The 25026-nt window shown below is 46.8% G+C and overlaps 1 protein-coding gene across 1 annotated transcript in view; it reads right to left on the reverse strand.

The window, feature by feature from the left end:
• LOC119974762 (ALK tyrosine kinase receptor-like) overlaps positions 1-25026 on the reverse strand; it is a 1320646-nt gene that overhangs the window by 1100686 nt on the left and 194934 nt on the right. The window lies entirely within an intron of this gene.

Genomic DNA, 25026 nt, shown 5'->3' on the forward strand with positions numbered 1-25026 from the left:
TATGCAATGATAACACTGGCTTTGTCAAGTACCAAGAGTTTCTTGATAGATTTTGTAAAATGTTTGTTTTCATAGCACCCACATAATATTAATCTTTGCAGGTCAAAGTCTAGGCTGCAGCCACAACTGAACGTAGGACAGAAGCCCAGAATTTCCTCTAACATTGTAACCACTGACATTAAAGGCTGATTTCCAGATTGAAAGTCCTGAATGGTATTTACTGAGAAATATCCTGTCAATCTGATCAGCATATACCAGAACATGAAAACAACTTAAGCCAGCAGAAGTCACGTAAACAACGGGAACTAACAGAAAGCATAAAACGTATATCATATCTATTCTCAGTCCCTCTTTATGAAAATTAAAGTTTGAAGCCATCAGACTGTCTTCCCTGCACATTAGGCACAGCATGTGTAAGAAAATGCAATCGTAGAAGCACTTAAATTTTTATGTAAGTCATTCTGATGCCATAAGAGTGCATTCAAAGATACAGCATATACAGCGCTGGGCTCACTGAGGAGGCACATTCAAATTGCTTAATTGTTTTCAAATAAAACAACAGGACATTGACGGATTTTCCAGAGCCGTTCTCTTTCGGGATTGGCTAGCCCTGCGTCAAGTCAATGGACTTTTGGATGGACCGTTGAATCTCTCACGGCGGGTCTCGCTGTGACGGGTCTGGAAAATCCTGGTCACAGGAGTAGGCCATTCAGCCCCTCAAGCCTACTCGACCATTCAGTTAGAGCATGACTGACATTGATACATTAGCGAGAAAAGCCTGATACTAAATCAGCTCCTGCATGTCTGATGAGAAAGGGCTCTTAAAATGGTACCTTGTAAAAAGACCACTCAGCAGAGCTTAGGTCACTGTGGCAACAAGAATGAGGGCAGGCCAGCTGGAGGCCATTTTGCTGCAGCAACTACCTCAGTTCTCCAGAACGTTCTTTACAATATTTTCAGCTTATCAATGTATACTGCTACTTCTCATGATTAATCTGCTTATATTCACTGATCCCTTTGTTCCCCTAGCCCATTTAGTTTGCTACCTTCTCAGAAATAGGTGACCTCCTGCCTAAAATTTAATTTGCTATTCTCCTGCTCCCCCCACCCCTCTCCAACTCCGCAAGCTTATTTATGTCTTTCTATACTTTGATCTAGTTTTCCACATTGTTTGTTACACCCCTCAGTTTTGTTTCATCTGCAAATTTCGACATCAAACCTCCAAAGCTATATCATGGAGCATGGAAAACAAAATCACCGTTCACTATTTATTTATTTACTTAGCTTGTGCATGGTCACAGAGAAAAGCAATAGTAATGCCAGTAGTTAGATGGAGTTCTTTAAGCCCGCCTTCAAGTTTAGTCAGCAAACACTATTTGACCGAGTGAGTCATTGTTTGGACTACACCACAGCTGCAGCCTGGATGGTCGTAGTGACCCCACTGATGCTGGGTAGCTCCATTGAGGATTTGGCCAGTCCTGAAATGGTTTAAGGACCCACTGTCACTGTGGGCGATCAAAGCCAGGTAGACGGATAGTTGGGTCGGCAACATGAGAGTGGTTTCTGGTGCATGTCTTCTCCGGCCATAGGTCCTCAATTGTTACTCCTCAGTATAGTGGGTTTAATATTGGTTGGGGTGAGGGAAGACATACTGTCAGTGGGCTCAGGTCCTTGAATAAGGACAGCACTGAAAGTATAGACTTTCTCCAGTAGCTAGCTTGTTTCAATCACCATCCTGATGTAGGAGGTGGGCAACGTTGCTCAAGATTGGGAGCTGGCACAGGTGAGTTGGTCAAAGAGTATCTGTAATGATACGCATTGTTGAGTTGAGTTACATATTGATAAGCTTGGTGGTTCAGACTGGTACCATACTAGTGCTCAGTATCCTGCAGTTGAACACATGATGCTACGAGAGGAGGTCTTTATGGCCTTAGTAAGAAGTCTTACAACACCAGGTTAAAGTCCAACAGGTTTGTTTCAAACACGAGCTTTCGGAGCACGGCTCCTTCTTCAGGTGAATGGAAAGGCTTGTTCCCTTTCCATTCCAACAAGCCTTTCCATTCACCTGAAGAAGGAGCCGTGCTCCGAAAGCTCGTGTTTGAAACAAACCTGTTGGACTTTAACCTGGTGTTGTAAGACTTCTTACTGTGCTCACCCCAGTCCAACGCCGGCATCTCCACTTTATGGCCTTAGCCTGTGATCCCCACGTTTACGAAGGCAAGTTTACTGAGGAGGTTATTGCAGGTTTTAGTTTCTTCTACAGTCTTGAAGAGAGTTTTGCTGTGTTGGGATGACTTGGGAGCCTTTTACAAATGGAGGATAGCTCACCACTCCGGGATTTCCAATTCTCAGGAGTGTCTTTTATGGTTGTGGGTTGGTTTAGGTTATGAGCATTCATCCTGCACTGCCAACCTGGTTGACACCATGGCAGGGGCAGGCATGGCCTAGTCCTTTGTGATTTTCATGGAATCCGACCACGTTTTCAGAGTCCTAGTTCATGGCACCTCGGAGGTACTGTGACCGAAGGCTGCATGACGGAGTCCTTTGAAAGGTAAATTCAAACATTCATCCTCATGCCAACCTATGATCCCACCCACTTCCCAAGGCTCCTCAAGTCCTGCATGCTGATGTTCATATGTAGGCATGTCCGCCAACTAACTACTATGGCCCCTTGTGCTCGATGTGTGAAAAAGCTTTTTAAAAAGTCAATCGCTGATAACTTTTCACTTTGATAAATAAAATTCTTGGATGAGAACCCAGACAACTGCTGGAAAATGGTATTAGAATTGATAGGTGTTTTGTGGCCAACACAGACACAATGGGTTGGAGGCCCTCTTTCTGTGCTGTAAAATTCTATCACACTCATTTCAGTACTGATATACCACAGCCCCAGTAAAAACATTGCTTGATTGACAATGTTGCCTCTCTGATCTGTGCTGTGAATTGCATAATGTTTATTTAGACAAGATAAACAGATTCCCAGTACTTGCAGTTTCTACTATCAATACTTTAACGGGTGATTGACACTATGGTTAGCCAGCGGTAAAAATATTTTTTATTAAGAAAATGGAAAAGGAATTGGGGATATATATAAGTGGCTGGGGGAGCAGGGAGGTGAGCGGGTGGTGATGATCAAGGAGAAATGGGAAGCAGAGTTGGGAATGGAGATCAATTGGGGAGTATGGAGTGAGGCACTGCAAAGGGTAAACGGGACCTCCTCTTGTGCAAGGATGAGCCTGATAAAGTTTAAGGTGATGCACAGTGTGCATATGACTCGGACGAGAATGGGTGGGTTCTTTCAGGGGGTAGCAGATGAGTGTGACAGGTGTGGGCGGGGGCCAGCGAATCATGGGCACATGTTTTGGGGTTGTGAAAAATTGGGAAGATTCTGGGCAGGAATGTTCGTGGTCTTAGCCAGGATAGTGGTGGAGGGAGTGGACCCGTACCCTTTGGTGGCGATATTTGGGGTTTCAGAGAAGCGGGAGCTCATGGAGAGGAGGAAGGCCGATGTCCTGGCCTTCGCCTCTCTGATTGCACGGTGATAAATTTTGCTGGAGTGGCGGTCGGCATCGCCACCGGGGGTAGCAGCATGGTTGGGTGACCTGTATAACTTCCTGCAGTTGGAGAAGATAAAGTATGAGTCAAGGGCCTCAGCAGGGGAGTTTGAGAAAAGGTGGGGGATGTTTGTGACCGTGTTTGAGGAGCTGTTCGTCGCAGGGGGGTGGGGTGTGGATGATGGGGAGGGGAAGAAGGTGAAAAAGGGGAAAAAGCTGTAGAAACTGTATAATTGATTGTTGGGAAGAATGTTTCCCGGGGTGTTTATTTGCTGTAACCTACTTTGATGCAAGATGGATTAAAATGTGTTTTTTAAAAAAAGAAAGAAAGAAAATGGAAAAGTGTCAACAAAATACATTTGTAAAGCTTTTCTTTATATATCCTATTGTCACTATATGGTTAATTGTTTCTATCCATTGTGTAGTGGGTGAGTGGGCATGAAAGTGCCATAGCTTGATGTGGAGGGAACTGAGACAGTCTTGAGAATGACTTCGGTAAAACTGATCTTTTTACAACAGTTAATAACTGTTAATAACTGGTCAACTAGTAATGTATACTGACAAATTCATTAGTTTCACAGGAAGACGGGGGCCTTGATCAAGAGGCTGTCCATCATGGAACAAGCGTGTGTGAGCAGGGAGGAACATTATCTCCAGCAAACTAGTCATTTTAAAGACAAAATAAATTAATATGAACTTGTATAGGGAAAAGTGATGTTGCAATATATGCCGCCTATGTGTTGGGAAGGTATTTCGAAACTTTATTTTAGAGCAATTAGAAAAAACAAAACCTTGTTCCATCTGGTTCTTTTCCACATTAATGTAAATGTAGAAGATTTACTTATATTGAGTTTTGTTGCTTTCATGTTTATAATACATACTACAGTGAATCCGCCCTCTGATAATACATAGGTTTAAAATGCAAAACCTTTAAAAGGAATCTGCTGCTTAAAATGGGGCACACCTGTAAGTGGTTGTTTTAAATGTATTAGTGCTTATTGGTCCTCGTGTGCTTGAGATTTTAATCTCATTGACTCTCATACAGCCACTGCAGTTAATTCATGAGCACCAGATGGTTGGTTCTGCGGTGCTTTATTGTGCTGTGTATGCTCACTGAAAGTATCACTGGTTACACACCGGAATAAAATATAACTGAATCTTGATCTGAAATGCTTTATCACTCTCAGTGACTGTTGCTTTTGCTTTCAGTGTTCTTCTGACAAATGTTTTGCATTTTGCTTCTTCTCTGCCTGGCAGGCTGCTGAGAAGTGCTGTTTACCGTTCATCCATCTTTTCTCCTGTGCCTGCTGCAGCTTTGTGGATGTTTGAATTAGCTGTGAGTCGTGGGTAGCTCCTCGATGCGAGAAATCCGAAAATGTCTGTGAGTGCGCAAGCATCAAAGCTATGACATGGTCTCAACCATGCGGTGAGCTTCCAACCACCAATCTGGTCATGTTGGACAATCAACACAATGTACTACAGCACGCTCGCAAACAGGAACAGAAAACGTTGCAAATACTCCGGTCTGGCAACATTCACAGGCAACAAATCAGACGCTGCCTGGCCTGCTGAGTATTTCCAACATCCTCTGTTTACATTTCAGGCTCCTAAGCATTCACAATGTTTTGCATTTTTTCTTGTCGTGAGCACGCACACAATCTTGGCTTTTGATGCCTAATTATAGAACAGCACTGCCAAAAAATAAATAATGTAAGATAATGGATGCTCCCAGCCACCGCTCGGTGCTGTCACCACCAACAACATGTTCTCATCCAAGGGATCGGCTCAAAAAATTTCAGAAATGAAAGGACAATTTGTTGCGAGGGTATGGGGTCAGTGGGGGGAGGGGGTGTGAATTGGTGGGTATGGAGAGCCAATGCTCTCCTAAAGGCTAAATTATAAAGAGACTTTGTAAGAAAGAATCAGAGGGAGCAAGGTATGATGGAAAGAAATTGCAAAGATAAACTTTGTGAAGGCGTGGAGGAACGTTCAGCTGAAGAAGAAGACTGCTGAGATCAAATGGAGGATTGCTATGGAGAAATCTAAAAATGAGGCCAAGGTTCCTAAATCTGATGTTTAAGAAAGACTTGCATTTATATAGCACCTTTCCTTACCTCATGATATTCCAAGACATTTTTACAGCAGCTCTTGAAGCATAGTCATTGCTGCAATATAAGGAATACCATGTCTAATTTGAGTACAGCAAGTTCACAAACAGCAATGTTGGGGCTCAGGACGCAGGGCGAATTTAATCCTTCCAACCCTGGAGAGGGGGGTCATAAGAACTTAGGAAATAGGAGCGGGAGTAAGCCATTCAGCTACTCCAGCTTTCTCCATCAGTCAGTAAGGTCATGGCTGACATGACTGTGGCCTTACCTTCACTTTCCTGACTGTCCCCATAACCCTTGACTCCCTTAATAATAAGAAAATCTGTCTTACTCCATCTTAAATAAATTCAATGACCCAACATCCACTGTTGTCCGTGGAGGAGAATTCCAAACACGAATAACCATCTGAGAGAATACATTTCTCCTCATCTCTGTCTTAAGTGGGAGATCACTTATTTTGAAACGGTTTGCCCCCCAAGCTCTAGAATCCCCCAGTGAGGAAACATCCTCCCAGTATCTACCCTGTCATCCCCCCTCAGAACCTTACCTGTTTCAATAAGGTCACCTCTCATTTTTCTTAACTCCAATGAGTATAGGCCCCACCTCATAAGACAAACCTCTCATTATAGCAAGAATGGATGTTGTCTCATGAAGAGATCAAGAGATTTGTATGATTGAACAGTAATTGTTTAGTGCAAACATAGAACTATACACATATATATCGGACATAGTTCTGACTCGGTCCTATCTTCATGCCAACTTCTACACTACTCAGTATTACACTCTACTACTCTCATCTGACTCTCTACAGCATTCTGTACACAGCACTGATTCCCCAGTCCCATTAATCCTTCCATTCCAAACACCCTCATGCTAAACTCATCCCAGGAATCTACTTCGTGAACCTTCCCTGAAAGATTCCAATGCAAGTATGTCCCTCCTTACGTACAGTGATCAAAACTGCACACAGTACTTTATGTGTGATCTCACCAATGCTCTGTACTGTTGTAGCAAGACTTGCCTACTTTTATACTCCTCCCCCCTTGCAATGAAGGCCATGCTTGCCTTCCCAATCATTTGCTGTAGCTACATATTGACTTTGTGATTCATGTATATAGATTCCTAGGTCCCTCTGTTCTGCAGCATTCTGTCGGCTCTTGAGTTAGATAATATTCAGCATTTCAATATTCCTGTCAAAGTGGACAACATCATATTTTCCCACTATATATGGCATGGTGGCACAGTGATTGGCACTGCTGCTTTACAGCGCCAGGGACCTGGGTTCAATTCCGGCCATGGGTGACTGTGTGGATTTTGCACATTCTCCCCATTTCTACATGGGTTTCCTTCGGGTGCGCTGGTTTCCTCCCACAGTCCAAAGAAGTGCAGGTTATGCAGATTGGCCATGCTAAATTGCCCCTTAGAGCATCAGTTTAGGTGAGGTTATGGGGTTACGGGGATGGGGCAGGGGAATGGGCCTGGATCGGGTGCTTTTTCAGATGGTCGGTGCCAACTCGATGGGCCGAATGGCCTCCTGCACTTTTCTATGGTTCTGTGCTCCATCTGTCAATTTTTTGCCCACTCACTTAACTTAAATCCCTCTGCAGACCTTTTGTGTTCTCCTCACAACCTGCTTTCCTATAACCGGCCTATGATTTCCTATTTTTTGTCTCCCTCCTTTCTTGAACAGAGATGTTACGTTTGCAGTTTTCAAAACCCCTGGGACCTTTCTCAAATCTAGGACATCCACCCAAAGCTGACGGGGCCCTTTTTTAAAATAGAACCATGTCAGATCCTAATCACATCATTTGAGCCTGACTACAGTTTTTATGAGATATTCTGAGCAAGAAGGAGCAGTGAATTTCTTGCACGGCCAACCAGGCAGTGAAGTTAATCTTGGCCATAAGAGACCGCAAAAGGTAACTTTGCAATTATTTTTCCTTTCCTTTCCTTGTAGGACAGGAGGGGCAAGCACTTATCACTCATCAATTTTATAAACCTATATTAAATAGAATGTGACTTTGCAAAAAGGCACAAAGCCACAATAAAATATATTTAGGATGAGGAATTCGGAATCAAAGAATTGTGACGGCAAAAGGAGACAATTCGGCCCATCATGTCTGCACCAGCTCTTCAGACGAGCATCATGACTTATTGCCCTTTCCCTGCTGTTTCCCCGTACCCCTGCACAATGTTTCTACGTTTCTATTCAAGTAAACATCTAACGCCCTCTTGAATGCCCCCTTGAATCTGCCTCCACCACACTTCCACGCAGTGGATTCCAGACCAAACCACTCATGTGAAAACTATTTTTCACACTTCACATTTGCTTCTCTTCAAATCACTTTAAATCCATGCCCTCTCGTTCTCCTGATATTGGACTTGCACTGAGAAGAGCCGCAAGTCAGTGAATTGTAACGTGAGCGTAGGCACGTCACATTCTGACGATACGATCATACATCTGCCAACCTCCCTGACATGGCTCCTCTTGTATCACCTGAACCAGGGAACACTGTACTAGAGATGCTTCAAAACAACTTTAACATCATGGGTATAAACAAAGGGAAGGGATTCTCCATTTCCCGATGCTGATTTCGTAATTGGCGATCGGGTGGAGTATCCATTTTTACAACCAAATCGAGGACGGCGCCTGTTTTACGCAGATTACGCATGCTCCGCCCCTTCCAAACCAACGTCATCGTGGCATGCGCCGAAGCCATTAGGACGGCCTCAGGACATCATCAGAAGGCCCTCCCCTGATGCACTGCCCCTGATGAGCTGCGTTCCTGACTGTACGGTTGACATGTGATCTCGGCGGTCGGGAACCCGGTGTGGTGGTTTTGGACTGTGTCCAGTGCCGCCAGAGCCGAGCGGGAGCCGTCCTGCTGCCCTGTGGAGCTTTGGCGAGGGCTGAGGGGACTGATGGGGGGTGGCCAGGGGGTGGCGAAGGGGTGTCCGGGGGACCCTATCTGGCAGGTCAGGTCCGCACATGGCTGCCGCCATGTTGTACGGCGTAACCGCTGCAGGCCGCCGCTATGCGCATGCGCGTCCACGGACAAAGCAATTCTCCGGCCGTTTATTTTGTGGCGGCCTGGCGTTTTATGTGGCGCAGCTGCTAGCCCCCCACCGGTCGGAGGATTGGTGCTGGAGCGGCGCTAATTTTTCCCCACGTAAAACGTCATGGATCCTCCGGACATGGCCTCAAAATTGGAGAATCCAGCCCAATGTCATTAGGTTTGCAGAATTTTCATGTATTTATAAACGTCTAACAAAACCTACTAAATCATAAAACCAGTATAAACAGATCAAAAAGCCCTTTCATGTGGAACCTTACACGTACTGTGAACAGAGGAGCAACTCTGTCCCCTGCTGCAATTGTGCAGACCAAGAAAATAGCAGGAAGCTGGCATAGTTACGACTGAATTGTGCTGGAATTGCATGAAATGTATTCCTTTCATGATGCTCCTGCAGACAATGACTAGAAACAGGCTCTTTTTGCTAATCTTCTGTATCAAGCAGCGCATGAAGCAATTCATGCCTTGCAATGTTTTCCATACAAGAGGCTCTGCTCTGGATAATTTCTGCAACAATGCCCTTATTTATATGACTAGGCCATTAGCTAGACTCACCCTTTTCCAGCAGGAATTGGGTGACATGGTAGCACAGTGGTTAGCACTATGCTTCACAACGGCAGAGACCCAGGTTTGATTCCCGTTTGGCTCACTGTGCAGAGTCCGCACGTTCTCCCCGTGTCTGCGTGGGTTTCCTCCGGGTGTTCTGGTTTCCTCCTACAAGTCCCGAAAGATGTGCTTGTTAGATATTCTGAATTCTCCCTCAGTGTACTTGATGCATGATCAATTGCACAAAGACTAAGGTTGGGTACAACTGTGGCTTTATTGCAGTCAGATGCGTGGCCTCCTGCTGCAGCTGGCGAAATGGCAGATCAATGGAGGACACGCATATTTATACTCCTCCTACTGGGCGGAGCCAGCTGGCAGGGGCTACCGGCGAACCTGTAATACAGGTCCTACCTTACATCCCCTAATACAGGTGTACACAGTGGTTCACCACAATACTCAAAGAGGTGCCAGAGTGTGGCGACGAGGGGAATTTCACTTTAACTTCATTGCAGTGTTAATGTAAGCCTACTTGTAACACTAATAAAGATTATTATTGTACTCCTCCCCCACCGACCCCCCCCCCCCCCCCCCCCCCCCCCCACGTCAACCCAATATTCCGAGACCAAAATCCTCCTCTCCATTCAGCATGGCTATCTGGAGTGAGGCATGCACTCAACCTTCTGACTCAGAGGTGGGAAGGCTATCACTAAGCCACTTCTTGCAAGCACTTTAGTTCACTGAAAATAGACAGTAGAATTGCAGTCGGGAAATAAATTAATGCTGAGATTGCTCTTCTAATTCAGGGTGACCCCCGCACGCGGGATCCGCCTGATGTACAGCACCAAAAAATTGGCCCCATTATGCCATTTTCAAAATGGCATTTAACAACCGTTCAATTGGTGGAGCATTCACCCACAATTTAAATGGTCACTGATGCATAGGAGATGGGACTTCCCCACATTCCTGGACATTGTGGAACTGTCCTTAGGCCTGCAGGCTGGCCTACTACCTCCAGAAGGGAAGATGTCCAACTGTGGACTCCTGAAGCTGAGAAAAAATCAATACTTTTTATACTGCTGATAAAAGGCCCCTACTGTAAGGGAGTAAAAGGTTTCTTCTGTGGAGTCTTCGGTCACAGTAGTGCAGATACCTCCTGCGCCCTACAAAGGTGTCGCACCTGAAGTTCCCTGAAATCTCTAGTTAGTCCAGAAAACCAGGTGGATATTCCAGAGAACAGCTGGGATTAAGGGCCTAAAGGTTTCTGGCCCTTGTATTTTCTGAAGTCTGATATTATAAAGGACGCTATTAATGAACTAACCCCTGCCTGATGGTAATGTGAGCATTTAATTCTGATATATGGAGAAATGTTCCACAATACACACTTTCCCACAATATATCTTCCATTTATTACTCAAGTCTATTAATTTTACTGCCATAATTGTTAGACTGTAATTTACCACAAGTCCACAAGTGGTTCTGCATGTCCAGGGAACTTAAACCAATCTCACTCTCCAACATCCTTTCCTCCACTCCTTAAGTTACTGGGGGCAGCTACACAGAAGTTGAGGGCCAATAATATGGCCGTATCGTCCAAAGTAATAAAGACAGTGCTCCATAATACTGCCTGTGGAAAGCTGAGCTCTAATTTGCACGCAGTGCAATAAAGCATAGGAAAAGCTGTGGTTGAATCTCCTGGGGCATTGGGGGCTGCACCAGAGAGAGGGTGCGATTCAGTGGACAAAAGTATAAGTCCGCTTTTGGGTGAGTTTGTCAGGGTGTTTTTTTTCTCGGCGGCTGCAGCACCGAGAATCACACCGCGATTTGTCTGCACTTTGCCCTGTTTTTTAACCTTGGGGGGTTTCTTCCCACCAAGGCCACACTCAGGTCTCTTGCTGACGAGCTTAACATCTGCTCATTTTGAATGGCAGTCCCGATCTCCCCCCCCCCCCCCCCCCCCCCCCACACCACCCCTCCCCACCCCGTCTCATTTCAGGTCCTCCCTGTTTTATTGACTCCCACTTCACCCCAACCATCATCCTGGAACCCCCCCCCCCTCACCCCCTCTCCATTTGGCAGTGCTCCCCCTGGCCAGACCCATGGCAATGCCAACCTGCCACCCAGGCACACTGACACTGCCAGTCTGGTACCCTGGTAGTGCCAGGGTCCTACCCTCTCCCTCTACTGCCCTGCAAGACCCCCCCCCCCCACCTCCCCGAGGTGCCTTTACAGTTGATCCATGTTTGTGCAGGCCGGTGCTAAACGGGGCCCTGGCGCAGCCGACTCCCGGGCTCCGAGTGAATTTGGCATCAGTGTATTTAAATGAGCCTGATGGTTATGCTGACCTGCATCACGCTCAGCGAGGGCAAGGTCCAGTTCGCGCCGGGCTGAGTCAGCCCAACGCAGAGCTCGATATGGTGCTCACCCGGGATTCATCCAGCGCACCCGGATTCACACCGGGCGCAATGCAACATTGAATCGCGCCCAGAAACGTATCATACGGCAAACTCAAATCTAAGGCAAATTCTGGATCAAGCTGGAGCACTGTGTATTATTGCAGATGCTGAGTTAATGTTTCCAATGTTTCCAATGAACATTTCTAGGACCTTTCCCTACAGGTCCAACTCTCATTTCACCTTCAACTCCCAATTCCAGGCAGAGGACATGGACTCCAACTCTTTTCAAGAAGCTGAATGGCAGGACCCTATCGCAAGCAACAGCAATGACTGTCGAATCCCCAGCTCGTATGTGCCTCATCCTAAGCTTGGTACAACCGGACTTAAAAAGGGACCTTGCAATATCATGAGATCAGTTCATGAGCCATAGGGGTATGTGGCACCTCAGGAGCAGCTGCTTCGGCCCCTCTTGTGTTGGGATCTGATTGCCCATACTTGCATCCTACTCAAGCATCTGTAGGCTTCGGTAGTGAAAGACTAAGTACACAAGTGAAACTTTCAATCTTACCAGAGAGAGACAGGTGTGTCACACAATCACTTCCAAGATATATTTTCTCAACCCCTCCAGCAAGGGAGCAGGGGTCTCACAAAATTACCCCTTATGTGGTAGTTTACTCAACAGTAGGGCGACTTTGTGGCTAGACGTGTCTCCACCTGATGTCCACACGTGTGGCACTTTCCAGAAAGAGACACTGCAAGCTGAACCTGAGCAGGAATCCCACCCAATCTTCCTCTCAACTATCTTTCACTGACTGTAATGCATACTGGACATCCTGCAGGCATGAGTGGAACTCCATTAATACAGGGGTCTTCTTTCTTTTCACCAGGCCACAGATATTGAGACCAATGCAGAGCAATCACAATCAGCAGAAGATCAACGCAGATTAAAAACCGAACTCAGCGCATTCCTGCTCTTACTGACTCAGTTCTACACTCAATCAAGTGACCAATTGTACATGCCAAACATGTTAAGAGCAGTCCTACAAACGATTATGCCACTGATGTCTGCAGAGGTTCTTGCACTTGCCTGCCCTAATCAAGTAGGAGAGCTGCAGAAACAAATGTAAAAATGGAGTAAATAGCATTTGTACCAGCTCTCCAGGTTTTCCACAGATCGGGCACCAAAGAATGGAATTTCAAACCTTCAGTTTTAGGTGTACGTCTATTCTGCAGAAGGGGTGACTTGCTGAGAGCACGGAACTGCCATTTAGTTTGACCTCTCCACCCAAAGTTTCAGCATTTGTCCAAGCTATTACTCAACTGGCAATTGAACAGAGTAATCGGTTTAGATGGACTTGTCATTTCAAATAAAAGGGCTTCTTATATTGCTGGTTCACTTCCGATTTAAAGGGGAACAGTAGAATTAATAAATAATAAAGTGCAGCCCCGACACATCCATTAATCTGGCAACAGTGCTCACTTTGCTTCTGGCTTCAGGGTTCACACGCATCAAGTGATTGGTAAGTGCTTCCCCTAACCTCTTAGTGTTTTAAAGCTGACAGCTGAAGAGCCTGACTTGTGATGGACATTAAGTATATGCTTTCTCAAATGTAAAGTACATCTAGAAAATGACACGAATCATTTGTGTCAAGCGATCCTTTTTCTCATACTTTTGGATAATATGAGAACTCTAATACCAAAAGTGTTTTATTGGCTAGGTGGTTATAGTGTGAAACAAAATTATGTCAACAGTGTGGGATCCATCCCCGTAACAACCGTGGTAGTTCGTGGAGACCTGCCTCCTCATCTTGCCCCACACTTGCTGAGTGGTGTCCCTCAAGCTATATATAACCAATTGTCTCTCTCTCTCTCTCTCCCTCTCTAATAGATAGAGATGCCTAGGGTCCCTTTTTGACGAAGACTAATTAATTACCTTGACAGCCCCAACTCACCATGAACATGATAAATCTATTGATTGGTTACATATTTGGATGACACACTAGCAAACAATCTGATCTTGTAATCAATATCGGTGGAGCATTGCAGTAAGCTTCGTGCAGTGTTAGTGAGGAAATGTACACATCTACTTTCAAAAGGCAGGCTTGCCCATATTTTCCTGCCAGATGAATTTCGACCTCTTTCACACATAAACATGCCAGCAAAATTCCCCAGTGGCAGAGGGAGAGGCAGTTGCAAGAGGTAGAAATGGTGATAAAGCACAAAACAGGACGGATCCTGGTGTACAAGCTGATTTATGTGGTGACGAACAGCCCCACGTTAGCAATAATTTTAGAGATGGCTCATAGTTTCACAGGGGTGAGCAACCACAGCATCTAACTCTGGTGCCAACTTTGCAACACTCAGCATAAGTAACATTACAAAGGGCGGAATTATTCACTCCTTCCTCCCCTTGGACAGGATTCCCTCCAGGATCCCGCCTGCCTCAACCTGGTTGCAATTTTACAGTGAGGCGGACAAGGCCTCGGACTGGAAGCCCGCCACAATTAAGGACCTTAAGTGGCCACTGAATAGTTCCTAAAGGTCCTTTTCCAGCCCAGTCTCAATGTTTAGCCTGGGAGGCCGATGGCAGATTGGGGGAATGGAAAAATTTAAATAGCTGCATCTCGGGAGGGAAAGTGAGTGGGGGAGAAGCCCCCTTCTGACTGAAGGTGTCCTCCTCTCAAGGACCAGACAATACCAGACCTCTCTTCTCACACTACCACACTAATACCCCCCCCCCCCCCCAGACCCCTTTCACAGGACTCCCCTCTGCTCCTTGAGACCCCTGCCACTTACCTGCCCTCCATCCCTGGCAATTAGACCCAGACTTGTCGCTATGGTGCCTCTTCTGGCCACTGCAGTGCTATGCCTCATGGGACTTCATGGCGTTGGCCAATCTTATTGGCCAGTAGCTCAACAGGGCCTGTGAGGATGGAAATCTCGCCTACTGCCAATCAACACTCATGGGAGTGTAAAATGGCAGCAGGCCTGTCAGAGGCTGTGTTGCCCGCTGACTCTCCTGTGGTGAGGGCTGAGCCACCACCTACCTAAAAATTAAGCCCAAAGATATGTTTTAACACAGAGTATGGCTTGAACTTTCTCAAAGGTGAAGAAGCTCTTCATCGTTGCCAAAATGGTGGAAGAAGCTAAAGTTTGGATTTCACATCCGTGAAAATGGCAGCTATTAATTTCACAGGGGTGGGAATGGGCCCAGGTCAGGATTTGCACATGTACATTTCACTGAGACAGCTGCTCATATAAAATAGAAGATATCTCGAGTCATGTCTAATTTTCGCGTTCCCGTGTCCTAGGTGTAAATACAACATGTAGAGGCCTGTTAAGAACAAGTCTAAACTTTGTGAAGTTGTTTAGGAAGGTAGATTGCCCTTTTGGAAATGGTCCCAGGACAATATTTTGGGAGGTCAGGTGCTCTTGGCATGGGTAAGGTGTCCCTTGGGATTGTTAAAAGTAGGCATGAATGTGTGTGAAAAGTGCATAAATTCATTAACTTCAAGCTAGTTGAAACTATCAAAATATCAAAACTGTCAAAGGCAACTGTCAAAAGTTTCAAAATTAATTGTCAAAGGTATTTGTCAAGTCCTCAAGACATTTAAAACACCCACCTTTTCAATCTTTGAATTAAATGTCTGGGGACTAAAAAATAATTGCTTCCTATTTCACTCTATCTGTTGACAGATGCTTGAGGGAAACTGATCGACTTAATCACAGTTGGGTGCCTGCCTTTTCAAAGTTTGATTGACAGCGCCAAGATGTTATGGATTCTTTGAAGTGGGTCAATTAATTGCTATGCTTTCAACATGGGATCATGCACTTGAATGAAATGTTTATGTTTGTAAGGGATAATGTAGTTGAAAAAATATAACTGCAGTAAGTGGATTTTCATGGATGAGAGATTTAAAAAAATAAAGTCTGCAATAGCCACTTTGTATAATTTAACCTCAGCATGGCTCCTGAAGTCTGCCAATTGATTGATTGATTGATTGTTCAAATCATTAATATGTAATGTGAACAGTTGGGGTCCTAGCACAGACCCCTACGGTATTCCACTAGTCACCGCCTGCCAATCGGAAAAAGAACCATTTATTCCAACATTTGTTTCCTGTGTGTCAACCAGCTTTCTACCCATCTCAAGACACTATGCGCAATCCCATGCGCTTTAACTTTACATAGTAATTTGCTATGTGAGACCTTATCGAAAGCCTTCTGAAAGTCTAAATGAACCACATCCATCAGTTCTCCCGAGTCAACTACACTAGTTACATCTTGAAAGAATTCCAGTAGTTTCCCTTTCATAAATCCACGCTGCCTTTGTCTGATTATACCACTGTAAACCAAATGCTGTGCTATGAAGTCCTTGATAATGGATTCCAGCAACTTTTCTACAACTGACGTTACGCTCATTGGCCTATAGTTTCTTATTTTTTCTCTACCTCCCTCTATAAATAGTGGTCTTACATTAGCTTTCCTCCATCTGGAGGAACCATTCCAGAATCCAAAGACTTTTGGAAAATGACCATCAATGGATCTACTGTTTCTAGGGCCACTTCCTCAAGTACTTTGGGCTGAAGATTATCAGGTCCTGGAGATTTAACTGCCTTCAATCCCATTAATTTCCTCCAAACCCATTAATCTATTAATACCGATTTCCTTGAGCTACTTACTAAAACTTCCAGTACATTGCTTCTTGTCTTCACAAAATAAGATATGAATGAATTACGAATTTAGTTCCTCAGCTATTTCTTTGTTCCCCATGATGAATAACCCCGTTTCTGACTGCAAGGGGCCTACATTCGTTTCTGTCACCAGGTAAAGCTGCATTAGAAGGTGGACGCTGATCTTATTTTTATATTTCAACCATAAATTCTCCTGAGATCATTAATGATGGAGACTGCCAATCTAAACAAGTCATGCTGCAAATAGGCCTTCTGGTCAGAGAATGAGGGGAAAGAAGCGGAGAGAGGTGAAGGAGAGGGGAATGCGGGTGCAAACCAGGGACTGAAAGCTAGGTTTTATAGCTCTATCACTGAATACGATTCTGGGCACCACATTACAGGAAGAATGTGGGGCGCGATTCTCTGATCGCGGGACAGAGTGTCCACGCCGTCGTGAACGCTGTCGCGTTTCACGATGGCGCGAAACGAGCACGGGCACTAGTGATTTTGGCCCCCACAGGGGGCCAGCGCGTTGTTGGAACAGTTCACGCCGCTCCAACCTCACTTCCTGGCGCGCACTGTGGGCGACGCCAACCTGCGCATGCGCAGTGGCGCCGTGCCAACCCACGCATGCGCAGTTGGGCCGCACCAACCCGTGAATGCGTGGGGGACTTCTTCAACGTGCCGGCCCCAACGCAACATGGCGTGGGGGTTCAGGGGCCGGCTGCGTAATAAAATAGGGTCAGGGCTGGAGAGGCCGGCCCGCCGATCGGTTGGCCCCGATTGCAGGCCAGACCCCATCGGAGACCCCCCCCCCGGGTGAAGGAGCGCTTCTCCCCCCCCCACACAGGCCGTTCCCCGACCCTATGCACAGATTTCTCTCCGCCTGCGAGCAGATGTGAACGGCGGCGGCGGGACTCTGCCGTTTCCGCGTGGCCGCTCGGCCCATCAAGGCCTGAGAATCGGCGGCTTGGCTGCAGACAGCGGCCCACGACCGGCGCCACGCCAAAAGCGCCAGCGCAAATTGCGCTGATTCTCCGCTCCTCGGAGAATCACCTGCCGGCATCGGACCAGTGCTGCGGGATAAAATGGCGCGAACGCCGATTCTCCCATACAGCACGGCATGGGAGAATCCCGCCCATGATTTCCCGAGAGAGGAGAGTTATGAGGATGTTGGCAGGAATGGGTCAATTTATGTATGAGCAAAGACGAGACAACAGGCTGGGTTATTTTCTTGGGCACAGGGGAGGCAGAGAGGGATATTTAATTGAAGTTCATAAAATTATGTGGCATGCGGATATGATCGTTGGAAGAATCCATTTCACTTAGCAGAATGGGCAGCAACCAGAAGACACAAATTGAAAGTAATCGACAGAAGGATTAGAGGCAGGTTGAGGACAGTGTTTTTCCAGTGGTGGGGGTTCTGGAACTCACAACCGGAAAGGATTGTGGAAGCAGCAGCTTATTACAATAAAAAAAAAACTTGACTCTTGGTTAAGGACCAAGAGCTGGCGAGTGGAATTAGGCTGGATCGCTGTTTCTTGGCTGTCACAGGGACGATGGGCTGGGTTCACCTCCCTCTGTGCTGTAAATTCTTTGGGCTAAATTGTCCGCTGCACCCTGCAGGTGGTGGAGTTACCGGTGAGGCGGAGAATCCAGCATTGTGAAGAAAATGGGATCTGCTCCGGCCCACTGCTGCCGTCAGGATAGGAATTTGCGCCCCGCACCAGCGGGAGGGTGCAACTGGGTCTTAATGACCCATTTGCATTCACTTAATGGGCCAGACACCATGGGCTGGATTCTCCGATCATCGACGCTGGAATTGCGTTCGCCTGATCGGCCAGAGAATCATTTCTGACACTGGAATCGGGGGTGGTGCTGTTTTTCCGATGCTCCCCCCCGTGAAAAACGACGTAATTGAGGAGGAGACCGCACGGCGTCGGGACGGCCTCAGGACATCACCTGAGGCCCTCCCCGATGCTCCGCCCCCAATGGGCCGAGTCCCTGACGGCGTGGGGCATGTGTCCTCACAACCTTCAGGGACCTCGCGTGGCGGCTGCGGACTCTGTCCAGCGCCGCCATAATCCGGGGGGGGGGGGGGGGGGGGGGAGCCATTCTGCTGGCTGAGGTGACTGGTGGGGTTGGTCCAGGGGTGGCGAGGGGGGGTTACTAGGGGGCAATATTTGGCAGGCTGGGTCCGCATGCGGCCAGTGCCATGTTGCACGGCCATAAGACCAGACAGATCCTGTGGACATAGCCGCAGAATCGGAGAATCCAGCCCCATATTCTACATGCCTGCATGATTCTCAGGTCCTCTGGATAGGGCATCACGTGGGTGTGAATTTCTATTCGTCCTTAAAAACGTGACCCTGACACGTTAGACCACGTGGTGGGCAAAAGGGGGTAACTGTTTAAGGGAGTAGTCCCAAAAGTCCAATTGAGGGCCACCCTCCCACCAACAATGTTTAGACCTGCCCAACCGATCCCACCCCACCAGATCCCCCACTACCCCTCCCAACAGAGACCCCCTAAATAAGGAGTCCCACCCTCAGCAACCCCCTAAATAAAGAGACCCCCAAAGAGACTCACATTCCCCAAACCCATTTATCCCCCTTTGAAGGTGCCTGCCCATTGAGGGGGCCTCTCCATGCAGCTGGAGCCTCAGCAACGACCACAACTTACGGGGGCACTACTGAGGCTGCTATGGTGTGGGCCTCCTGAGTGGGCTAGCAACCTTTGTTGGAAGGCCTTCATTCTTAATTAGGAGGCAACCCTGGTGGAGCACCTGGAGGGGCTGGTTTAACACAATGGGCTAAATAGCTGGCAGCAGCGCAGGTTCAATTCCAGTACCAGCCTCCACGAACAGGCGCCGGAATGTGGCGACTAGGGGCTTTTCACAGTAACTTAATTGAAGCCTACTCGTGACAATAAGCGATTATTATTATTATTATTATTAATTGGACACCACCAGGTATATGCCTTTCCAAGTCCCATCACTAGCTAAAGCAGTGTCGCCTCCTACTTTAAACCTCACTGGCAGGACTTTGCTGACTAAAGTCAACCGGCTTACCTCCCAGTCTGTGCCAAGAGTCTGGTAGAACTCTGGCCTTGCTCTATCACTTATGAACATACTGGTCTCAGTGGAGTGGACTAATGTTCACTTTAAAACCCAGTAAAACCAACAGGTTTTCAAATTATTCATGCAGAATTGTGTGCAGCCGTAAATCACAGCCACAAGGATTATAAAAATGTCACATTAGTAATATAAGTAAATTGACTTCTTCAGTCATCCGCACACACTGTCATAAAGTAATTGATGTTCAGACGTAACAGAGTGATTGGATTTAAGGGGAGATATTTATGACTCAACACTCATTTAGATATTTAGATTCAATACTCACCTACGGGCAACCCGTGATAACTGCAGCAATGACAGATATCTCCTGAATTTGACCCTGGCAGTTTGTTGGAAGCGTTAGAAGAACTGGCGATGTTACATTGGGATAACAAAAGGGAAGTCATAGGCCAGGAGTTTCCTTGGAGTCGCTCCAGCTTTCGTGCTATAACTTTACCATAATGTGCGAGGGAACCCCTGGCCATACAATTTGTACAGACGAAGACATACTTCAGCAAACTGGTTTAGTGAGATTGGAAATAAATGGGTTGCTCCATTCAAGTGGCTCCAGTACACTGGACTGGGTGGTGGTGGTTGTGGTGGTGGTCGTTGGGCGGGCGGAGGGGGAAGGTGGTGAAAAATCAAGTGATGTTCTCAATTTGGAGAGTTAGAAAATGATCTTTTCCTACATTGTGAATGCCAGAAAAGGGATTGGATCAAGTAACATTTTTTTTTTAAATTCCAATTAAGGGGCAATTTAGTGTGGCCAATTCACCTAACCTGTACATCTTTGGGTTGTGGGGGTGAAACCCATGCAGACACGGGGAGAATGTGCAAACTCCTCACGGACAGTGACCCGGGGCTGGGATCAAACCCGGGTCCTCGCCGCCGTGAGGCAGCAGTGCTAACCACTGCACCACCATGCAGGTTGGTGTAAAGCGGATGTGCAAAATGTTTTGACAACAAAGGCTTCATTGATTAGTTTGCTTTGAGAGTTTGGTGTCTCAATCACCTTTTTGGAAAGAAGTGCTAACCAGCCCTTCTGAAGTAAAACGAGTTTCAAATGGCTCTGAAATCTCAAGAGCCCAAATCTCCATTTGAAGAACAGCAGTGAGTTTTCCTGGTATCATGGCCATAATAACTGTCTCAACCAATAACAGCCAAAGCCGATTAATTCATCAGCCGCTGTATTGCTATTCTGGTGGTATTATTGATGCATTACATTGGCACATTTACCTACTTAATGACAGCTCCATCTTATCAAAGTCATTGATCATTTGAAACACCTTGAGGCAATTTGATGCGATAAATCCCTGTGGCAAATACAAATGCCAATGGCCTGAGTTCACCTTTAACATTACGTTTAATATTTTTGTCCCTACTCAGTCATCGTAGATGAAGGGCGCGATTCTCCGCTGCCCACGACGGGTCGGAGAATAGCGGGAGGGCCATTTTCCCCACCCTCCCGCTATTCTCCCCCCCCCCCCCCCCACAGCTGCCCCACGACACGAATCGCTGCTCGCCATTTTTTACAGCGAACAGCGATTCTCCCCTAGCCGATGGGCCGAGTTCCCAGGCCTTTACGGCCGTTTTCACGAACGCAAACACACCTGCTCTCACCATTCGTGAAAACGGCCGCAAAGTGCCGTCCCGGACAACCATGGCACCGATTGGCACGGCCACACCACGGCCGTGCCAAGGGTGGCATGGGCCTGCGATCGGTAGACACCGATCGCGGGCAGCGGGTCCGATGCCCGCGCACTATTTATTCTTCCGCCGCCCCGCAGGATCAGTCCGCGAGGCGGCTGAGGGGCATGACGGCCCGCGCATGCGCAGGTTTGACGCATCTGCGTGATGACGCATCCGCGCATGCGCGGGTTGGAGCTGTCCAACCCACGCATGTGCGGCTGACATCATCGTGCGCGTCAGCCGCCATGATGCTTGGCGCGCGGGCTTTGCGACGGTCGCTAAGCCCGCGATGCTGTGCTTCACGGGGCTGCGCTGCTAGCCCCGCCCGGGGGGGGGAGAATCGGGTCCCGGGAGGGGGCGCGGAGGCTGCCGTGAAACACGCCAGTTTCACGGCAACCTTTACGACTCTCCGCATTTGCGGAGAATTGCGCCCGAAGTTTTCTTATACACTGGACCGGATTCTCCGGTCCCCCAGCCGCGTGTTTCTCGGAGGCGTGCTCTTCACTGGTGGTGGAGTTCATTACTCCATCCACCTGTCAATGGCATTTCCCATGGAAGCTACCCCATGCCACCGGGAAACCCGCGGGCGGGGGTGTGCTGCTGGCAGGAAAAGTGAACTCCAGCAGCCGGAGAACTTCGGTCCCTATTACTGAAAACTTTGTGCTGCATGCGCATCTCATGTCCCCGACAATGACTTAATGTCAAGGCTTCCATTGAGCCTTTCTGTCAACATGTACCGTTACAAATTATGTTGTCAATCTTTCACTGAATTTCAATGTCAACTGTCACAATATATTTCCAGGCTTCTGCTTATTAAGTAACTCTGGCATAAAGAAGTTTCTGAAATCTGCCAATTCTTCAGTCTTGCGACAGCTTACAAAATCCTGTTGTTATCAACTGAATGGACAATCTACAAATAACACTTGTATGTGCGCAGGGACAGCACAGAGATCTGGCTACTCTATTTCTAAGCATGCGTGAATTCACTTGGGAGATATTTTTGTAAGTCTGGTTTCCCGGGATGTTGAACGTGTCTAGTCTTTTTTTGATGATAATGAAATTTACAGCCATTCCCTAGATTGTGAGGCTCGCATCTCAAACACAGCATATATTAATGGTTCTCTTGTGGCATTGCTCATGATTGGTATTACAAGAACACGGTCATTATGCCATGTAATTTACAGAGCACTACCTTGTGCTAAGGTGAAAATGTGTTTCTTTAGAGTCATAAAGGGTTATGTTAAGTAAATATTAGGTTAGTTCATTGAATTGTAATTCAGACAGCACTGCCTTTGTATTTTCTTTATTAAATGTTATTGGTAAAGTCAATCAAGAGGCAGCAGTCATTCTATCTCGGGTATTATAATAATAATAATCACTTATTGTCACGCTATTGAATAGGTAAATGAAGGTTATTTACTGCAACCTCTTACTGACAGCTATTACAACTTTGCTATTCTATTCGAAATGTCTAACATTTCTATACCAACTCCCAATATCAAACTACTCAGTGAACTAAGTTTTTCATTCATTTCATGATAAGTAATGATACGGATCACATAAATCATGTTTAAAATCATTTTAGCTCCTTCCCCAGTTTTCTTGGTTCCCATAAAGGAACACCAATCCAGAATTTAAAAGTGTCAGTGAGCAGGCTGCTCCCAAAATGCCATGAATGTTATTCATCGAGAAGAATGCAAGAGCTCCTCAGGAGCAGTTATTCTTCCTGCCACGGACAGGAGGCTGGGGGTCAATTTAAACTGCCCTGACGTTCCCCACTCTCCACCTGTCCGTAAGTAGAACGTTGTTTTCTTTTATTTTGATTTCCTCCTTTATAAATTGGTGGCATACTTTTCCCCCAACCCTAAAATTTGGAAATTTTGCAGTCCTCTATTAATGACTTTCACTGCAAACTTGAGGTGAGGTGAAAGTACAAGGGTTGGTACAAGCACACACACATACACACACACGAGGGGGTTTGGCAATGTGTACACGTTTTACACTCACACAATAAATGGGGTGTTAAAGAGAAAGGAAGAGGGTTCAGGGCATGACTACAATGAAAATAAAGTATTGGTTTTACATGTGTCCAGAGTCTGGAAACAGATATCGACTGGAATGTGTGTTCCGAGGGGAGGTTGGCTGATCCTACAGTCAGAGAAGTCTACAGCATAAAAAAGGCCCGTCATATCTGAGCTGGTCAGAAACAACAACCGAGGGCAGCATGTGGCGCAGTGGATAGCACTGGGACTGTGGCGCTGAGGACTCGGGTTCGAATCCCGGCCCTGGGTCACTGTCCGTGTGGAGTTTGCACATTCTCCCCGTGTCTGCATGGGTTTCACCCCCACAACCCAAAGATGTGCAGGTTAGGTGGAATTGGCCACACTAAATTGCCCCTAAATTGGAAAAACAAATTGGGTACTCTAAATTTATTTAAAAAAGAGAAACAACAACCTAACTATTCTAATTCCATTTCCCCCCACTTGGCCGACAACCTTGTATTTGATTATGCTGCCCACTTTCCCAAGGAGGTGTAGACAGAGTAAATGGATGGGAGGCGGGTTCACGTGATGAACTGGGCGGGTTCACGATTCTCTGTAATTTCTTACAGTCTTGGGCCGAGCAGTTGCCATACCAGGCTGTGATACAGCCAGATAGGATGCTTTCTACGGTGCATCTGCAATATTTGTAAGAGTCAATGTAGACATGCCGAATGTCCTTAGTTTCCTGAGGAAGTATCGGCGCAGTTGTGCTTTCTTGGCTCTGGCGTCAACTTGGGTGGACCAGGAGAGATTGTTGGTGATGTGCACACCTAGGAATTTGAAGCTGTCAACCATCTCCATCTCGGCACCATTGATACAGATGGGGATGTCCACGATACTGTGCTTCCTGAAGTCAATGATCAGCTCTTTAGTTTTGTTGATGTTGCGAGAGAGGTTGTTGTCATTACACCATTGCACTAAGTTCTCTCTCCCTCCTATACATCTGACTGAAATACCATCCAATCTTGCCAAACTCCCTGGCGACTGAACTGGGGTATAACTTGTATGCCTTCCTGAATCATTTGCTGTCTCTTCAGAACAGCGACCACGACACCACACAACCCTGCCATGGCAATCTCTGCAAGACGTGCCAGATCATCGACATGGTTAACATCATTACAGTGGGAACACCACCCACCCGGTACGCGGTACATAATCGTGCGACTCGGCCAACGTTGTCTGCCTCATACGCTGCAGGAAAGGATGTTCCGAAGCATTGTACATTGCCGAGACCATGCAGACGCTGCAACAACGGATGAACAGACATCGCGTTAAATCGCCAGGCAGGAATGTTCACTTCCAGTCGGGGAACACTTCAGCAGTCAAGGGCATTCAGCCTCTGATCTCCGGGTAAGCGTTCTCCAAGGCGGCCTTCAGGATGCGCAACAATGCAGAATCGCCGAACAAAAATGTTTGCCAAGTTCCGCACACATGCGTACGGCCTCAACCGGGACCTTGGATTCATGTTGCATTACATTCACCCCCTACCATCTGGCCTGGGTTTGCAAAATCCTACCAACTGTCCTGGCTTGAGACAATTCACACCTCTTTAACCACGGATTATTCCTCTCTCTGGATCTGTAAAGACTTAATTACCTGTAAATGCTCGCATTCAAAGCATTGTCTTGCATCTTGGACTTTGTCCATATGTTTCTGGAACCTACCCCTTCATTCACCTGAGGAAGGAGCAATGCTCCGAAAGCTAGTGTTTGAAACAAACCTGTTGGACTTTAACCTGGTGTTGTCAGGCTTCTTACTGTGCTCACCCCAGTCCAACGCCGGCATCTCCACATCTTCTCATTTTGGCTGTGCATTAACAGCTGCTGCACATT

Source organism: Scyliorhinus canicula, chromosome 1 (genome assembly GCF_902713615.1).
Source record: "Scyliorhinus canicula chromosome 1, sScyCan1.1, whole genome shotgun sequence".
NCBI classification, from domain to species: domain Eukaryota; kingdom Metazoa; phylum Chordata; class Chondrichthyes; order Carcharhiniformes; family Scyliorhinidae; genus Scyliorhinus; species Scyliorhinus canicula.